Below are 7,120 nucleotides of genomic sequence, written 5' to 3'. Positions count from 1 at the left end.
GAAAGTGATCTATTTGATAGAGATAGTATTATTACAGCTTTCAAATGCAAGCCACAATACTGTGCTTTTCTTACACATCAGTTGTATACAATTACTCAGAATATCTGACGCATTTTGTCTGTACCGCAAGTTGAATATACTTCAGCAGTACATTTGTTTCCCCAACATAGTTCTTTTGCAGTTTGAATCTGTTTCTCTAATCTTAGTTAACAGCAGTGCGAGTTAGAAAAAGTGAGATGAGGACAGTCATGAATAAAATATGAAATAAATACAAATTGTAGAGTTCTTTATTTTAAAACAGTTTTAAAGTACAATGACAAATATACTCTATAGCTAGAAAATTTGCATGTTGTCATATATCCATGTAATTAATGAACTGGCTTTCTTTCCTTTAACAGCATCTGTCTTGCAAGCTTTTAGTATTTCAAAAAATCGTAGCTGCTTGTGAGAGTAGCCTGACACTGGTGCTAATTGAATACTACTGGATTGTTAGCTTTGATCTGTGATGAGGTTTCCATGGTGATATCACCAGATGAGACTATGGCCACTACAACAATTTCTTTGTGCTGATGCGATTCTGAACTGCCTACCTAGCTGAGGATGAAATCTTAGTTCTGCTGAAAAGCAATGGTAGTTTGCTGTTGATTTTAGTCAATTTGGCATTGTCTCTATCATGACTGGATTTGGAAACATGCTCTGGAGTCATACAGGTCCCAAATGAAGGCAGGCAGTAGTCAAGACAATACTTAACTCTTCACTGTGTTGCTTGGAACCAGATGGAATTTGCTGATGTTCAAACCCATTCCCAGACTGACCATGTCTCCACATTAAATAAGTTATGCAAACCATTTCCTTCGTAATTTACACCCGTAATCTGTGCTTATTTGATTTCATTGCATGGAAGCCCTTAGAATGCAGTGGGACAATATTGCATAAAGGATCATAAAAATACAGAAAAGGGTTCCTCTTCAAGGACCCTAAAGGTGGATACAAATGAGCTTATGTGAAAGACTGGGAAAGACTGAGGTAAGGAGAATTGGCAACAATCAAAGCAAATTGGTTGCCTGACTGCATTGGGTTTGATATTTTGCCACGTAAATAATTGACATTAGTTTTAAGGAGGCTTTTGATGGAAAAGTGATTTGCTCTTCTGAATGAAGCAGGTGGAAGAAAGTGTGGCAGCGCTTTTTGGAAATTCAGTGGGCAGCAGAGGCTGGCAGCATGGGCAGAGGAGTGGTAAGGTAGATGAGGATGCAGCAGTGGCAAACCCAGAGAGATTGTGGTGCCCCTCGACGTGAAATTGGTAGGAAAATTTTGGTGTGACCAGGAAGGAAGAGCTAGTGAAGGAATATAAAGAAAGTGCGTGTGGGGGGAGGGCCAAGATAAGATGATGATCTTATTTGAATGGTACTCTGAACTGACCTAAATATGGTACGATTGCATTTGCCAGGACAAGACAAAAGGAAACTCCTGTAAATACATGAGATAGGTGAAGTTCCTGTCAGGAAATGAGATGGGTTCTTAGATAAGAATTTTTAGGTGCAAGCATGGTTAAGAAGGTCTGTGACTATCAAGAGGTTATGTGGAAAGAAATTGGCAAGCTTTAGATGTAATCAGGGTAAAAGAACCTCTGAAGGTTTCCAGTATAAAAGTTTTCAAACTTTTCTGCCTCCTTATGCTAGTGAGACAGCCTTGTATCAGACAAGAAGCATTTCTGTAATGTTTCAGCTGGGTTTTAAAATTGAGAATGGGACAAGGGACAGGGTTGATTGTAGAATGTCAGAAGATCTCTTAAGGAAGGAAGGGAGCTGTGATTTTTACCATCCATTCTTTTGGACTGATAAGTAGCTGTTTCTCCTAGCAAGAAAAATGTCCCAAATAATATCCCCTTCCTTGATCCTTGTGTTAAAGTTGAACTATGAGCGTGCAGAAAGATTCAATAAAGAAAGAAATTTAATGCAAGTGAGAAAAGATTTATTAAAGAGAAATATACATATTTTAAGGAAACGCTTTGAATTTATTGCAGAAACTTTATTTTCCCTTTTTCATTTAAAAAAAGAAAACACTCAGTTGTGCCAGTTTTATGTTTAGTCCTTTAACTCACGTAAATAATTGAGTAAATCCAATACACTTGAGAAGACACCGGTGTTTTTCTCACTAGACTGCATGAAACCCTTCTCATGGAGCAATGATGTCCTCTTGTGGTCATCTGGTAAAGCTTCAGATTTGATAAAGGAGTTCGAATTTTTAAATTAGGGAGAGTCACAACATTGGCTGCAACACCAGCTATTCCTTTACAAGTAATTTACCTAAGTGGGGAACCGGAGCTTACTCTCATAAAGGAAGGTTTTGCCTCTTTTCTAGAAACTAACTCATGTTGAGGTTAATATTCTAAGCCGATGTGGGATTATTTTTTTTTAGATCCGTAAAAGTAAAACAAAAAAAGAAAATAAACTTTGTGCAATTAAAGCCTTCTAGGTAGATGTTCCTATCAGTCTAAATACATGCAACCCAAAAGTTGTGGCACTGTGCTAGTATACAGGAAAGTACTGTATTTGCGCTGTTTATGCTGACTGAAGTACAGAGACTAAACGTTCTGCATCAGCTGGTAAAAAATGTATTTCTAAAATTGCTTGCTTATAAATTATCTAACTTACATTCACATTGGCTGGTGTTTTTAAGGATACTTCATGCTCATAATGTGGCCTTAGAGTTACAAAATTATCTTTAATCGTGTAAAAAAACTTGTATTATTTAAGTTGAAATTATGTTCAGCTGTGGTCTGAAGGTTAAAAATCTTTCGACTGACTTGAAATGTGGTTTAAACTACCAGTGGGTTTGAGGAAGGAAACTATCTCTCTTTTGTATAGCATGAAAATCATTGCTAGACTTCCTTTCTGCCTGTGCCAGGTAGTGCAATATGCTGTGAAATGTGATGTGTAAGTAGCCCTCAGTGGCTGTTTACAGACCTAAGGTATGTCATTCTTCTTTTGGTATGCATTGCCAATGTCAATGTTAAATCTGTAGCTTGACAATTGGGAAGTCAATATAAAAAAATTCTAATCTCGATATATCAGTGAAGAAGCCCATCTAAACTTCTCAATAACCTTGGGAAGAAAGGCTTGATTAGAAACACACAGACTTCATTTCCATGAGATGTCAGTGTAACTGAGAGTATTGGAAAATTCAGTGTCTGGACTGTGAGGTATTTCAAGGTGCATATTTCTGGTGGTGGATGCGGTCACAAAGCAGAGATCTTGTGCTTCAAGATTTAAGACAGTCATTTCTGGAAGGCAGTATAGTGTGAGCTGGAGGCAATGATGAGAGGACAGATCACCTCACATCAGTTTATCACAGGGCTTCTTGTACCTTCCAATGTGTCTCCTTGTTCTAACCATTCAGAGGTGGGATGCTGATTCACATAGATTGTATGTCTGCTAAAATATATCAGGTTCCAAGGTCCTATGAATAAATCCCTAGGTTGAATATCAGAAAAAGGAGACCACTAGAAGAAAACAGTTTTCTTTCTGCACGAATCACTGATACGCATGAAAGCAACACAACATTTCCTAAATAAGTGTGGAAATGTTGCCACTACCTGTGGACTGCGGCACACCAAGTATGTGATGTGTTTATTTTCCACCTACCGCAATTGCTGTATCTCTGTGGTTAGGGGGCACAATATTCTACCGGTGTTACCAGGCCTGTTATCCAGGACTAATCAGTGTCCACAGGACATCAGAAGGTCTGCAAAAAAACCCAAATTTAGAAACTGTCACACATGCACATTACTACAGTCAGTCAGGTATGAAGCAGTGCCTACATGCAAGCATTGTCATGGTCTGCTCCTAACCCATGTCAGTGACAGACACCTCTCCATTGTCCCTACTGTCAGGTGGCCAATGGACATGGGACACAAATGAAGGATTTTCTTCTTTTAGTTTGGTTTTCTTTTTTTCCAGGAGTCAGTAGCCCTCCAGTTCTGAAAGGCAGAGAAACGTTGCATGTTGGCTACCGCTTGTAAGTTCCCATCTTGATTTAAAATATACTTTGAGGGAACATTGGTCAAATATCTGGGGTCAGCACAGAACACACAAGAGCAGCCTGAAGTAACGGACAGGAGCAGTCAGTTCCTCCGGGGGGCTGACCTACAGCTACAGATTAACTCCAAGGATGTCTATCAAGTGCTTCTTTTTACTGAGGGATTGGCTAGTTACCAGGTGCCACATAAGTGCCCTAAAAGTTTTAAATATATTTACAGAGGAAGTAGAACATTTTCACTTTGGTGCAGTTTTCCTTCTACTTTACAATAGAGAAGATACAGATGATTCCTGCTTAGAGAGGACACTCATTCAAAAGACCTTTCAGCAATGTGAAAGGTGCCAAATGAATCCCCTGATCCTAAAATATAATAATAAATAATATTTTATTTTAAAGCAGAACATCAGCAGAAAACTCACAAGTATAGCTATCTGTAAAAACTGCACACACACATATTGCCAATCATATGATCTTCAACCACTCTTAACTGTGTAATGTTTTTATCAGTCACAGTCTTCCTTCCCTTTGCTCCTGCAGCGCAGAGCCCTAACTTGCCCCGGCATGGTGAGGAGAGGAGGCTGTGAGGCATCTGCCTCCAGCTGGAGAGAAAGTCTCTGTTTGCTTTCTCTGACCGCTTTGGAGGTCCTAAAAGACTAAAGAGTTGAGCGTTTCCTGACAAATCATTTCAGCCTCTTGTCTTTCAAAAACTCGCCAAAAGGCTGATGTTTTAAAAGCTGGATGGTGGAAGGCTTGATAGTTGATAAATAGAATAAAATATTGCTCTTAGACCTCTCCAAGCTATTTGGAAGCAAGCAGGCAAGACAAAACTTCTTGTTAGCTTGTATGTGTCAGAACAGGTAGCTGTAGTAATTACTAAACCAAGCACTCTGTTTAGGACCGAAGTATTCAGGGTAAAGAAACCAGAACAAGGCTATGCTATAGCTAGAGAAAAGAACCTTAGTTTTTTCTAAATGCATGTTTTACATTTATATGTAGTTTTGGTTGTCTATAACATGAGCGGAGCAGCCTTGCCACCTATTGAAACATTTTGCTAGGTTTTATTGACAGTTTGGATAGCAAGAGGAGAATGATTTATAGTGAAAGTAACTTTTTCCTATCTTCATAGGTAGCTTAGGAGTCAATTAATGAATTTCTACAAACTTACTTTGAAGATCAAAAATTATTTTGAGAAGTATAACGGAATATGAAACCCTATATAAATTCTTGAAATGCTAACAAGTTGAAAAATTGCTTTTTTTGTAACTTTTTAAATGGATGTAGAAATGATAGCTGATATTAAAAACAAGATTAACAATTTAAATGTTAATCATCAGCATTGTAAGGAATCGGAATAGGTGATCATAATGGACTCTCTTACAGGAATCCTAATTAGTTTTTGCAATCTGTAACAAAAACAAACAAACCCATACTGACTCCAGAAAAGCCTTTTCTTCTCCCAAGACAATGTTATAATGAGCCATTACATTGACTTGTACAACAACAAAACTTTTAGTCTCTTCACAAAAAGAAGCTTTTAGATAAGAGATTGACTAAGGCATATGCCAAATAAGGTGCAATATATAAAAGGATTTGAGCAATTTGAGTTTAACTGTCAGGCAAACAGCAGGGTTATTGCAAGCTGCTGTGCTCAATTCTATATGAAAAAAAAAGCTCCCATCAGAGATTAGAACTAGAACTTGATGAGCAAACTTTCTTGAACAACATTTTTGCTAAAAGTACTTATAAATCATTCATCAGTTTTTACCCTGTATGGACCATTTCTCTGTCATTCTACCACAGACCATTTCTCTGTCGTTCTAATTGCAGCAGTAAACAGTTTATAAACGTATGAGATAAGAAGACACAATACAAAGGACAGGGCTATTATCTAAACTCTAAATGCAATGTCTGAAGTATTTAAGTGATGAATTCAGAACGCTCACTTTTAAAGTCTAGGTTTATAGGAGGACAGAAATCTAAAGCACAAAAAAGATGAGAAGTGGTAATAGCCCCAAATGAATAAAACCCATCTGAGAGCTCTATGAAATTTGCAAGTAACAACTATGTGTACTTTTTCCTTTAACTCTGTGTTCAAAGTCTTCACATGCTGCAGTCTGAGTTGCAGTCCAGGTAACAAATATTCTTCCACTTAACTTAAAAAAAGATCCAAAGGAGGAAATAAGAAAATGAGATGGCAAAATCCTGGGCTCTCATCTTTTTCGTGTGCTTGGCATCCCTAGGATTCAGTGTGATTTTCATTCAAACCAATGGTAAAAATACCATTTGAAGAGGAATTTTAATATCTACATATGAAAGTGCTTCCTTTGAGCAGTAGCACTGCTTCTAAAAACCTGTTCAGTCACAGATTTGAACAGCAAAGAAACTTTAATAGCGTATGCAGAAACATCGTAAAATATGCTTAATGTGACACAGCTACACAGCATTACAGGCATAACCTGTAAAAATGGAAGTCTGGATGTACTGAGCTTATAAAACTGTCTGCGACAGCACCATCTGGTGTCTTCCAATAATACTATTTGTGCTATTTTTAGAGAAGGGAAAGGAAAGAAATATCCTGCCAACTTTCAAAGTTAAGTTTGGGTATAGACAAAGGGGATTTCCTGGATCAGCTAGTCCAGACCTTGCTATTGCATGCAATCATTTAATAATTTCTTCACATCAGTTTATCATGTCTTCTTTAATTCCAGTTAGGTAATTAGAAAATGTCACAGTTCTGTTAATTAAGAACTTGCCTCCATTTTTTGTGTATTCATTTATATATGATCAGCGTGCAGGCTTTTTCTTAAGTGACAAATCCTAAATTGCTTTTTTCCTTCCACTGCATTTAGCCTTCCTGATATACCAACAGAGAGCAATCATATCGCCTTCCCCTTGTTGCCAAGCTTTTAACTTTCCTAAATAATTCTTCATTCCCTCACTCTGCTAGCTGCCCTTATCTGCATCTTCTACAAGTGCAGTTCCTCTTACACACAATTCCAGGTAGACTTCCTTGAGGCCTTGTGTGAGATCCGTTTGCCCCTCATGGGTGCTGATCCTGTCCACTAATGCATTTTAAGGC

This window comes from Falco peregrinus, chromosome 2 (assembly GCF_023634155.1).
Source record: "Falco peregrinus isolate bFalPer1 chromosome 2, bFalPer1.pri, whole genome shotgun sequence".
NCBI classification, from domain to species: Eukaryota; Metazoa; Chordata; class Aves; order Falconiformes; family Falconidae; genus Falco; species Falco peregrinus.
The sequence above is the reverse complement of the archived record's forward strand: the minus strand, read 5'-3'. Positions refer to the sequence as shown.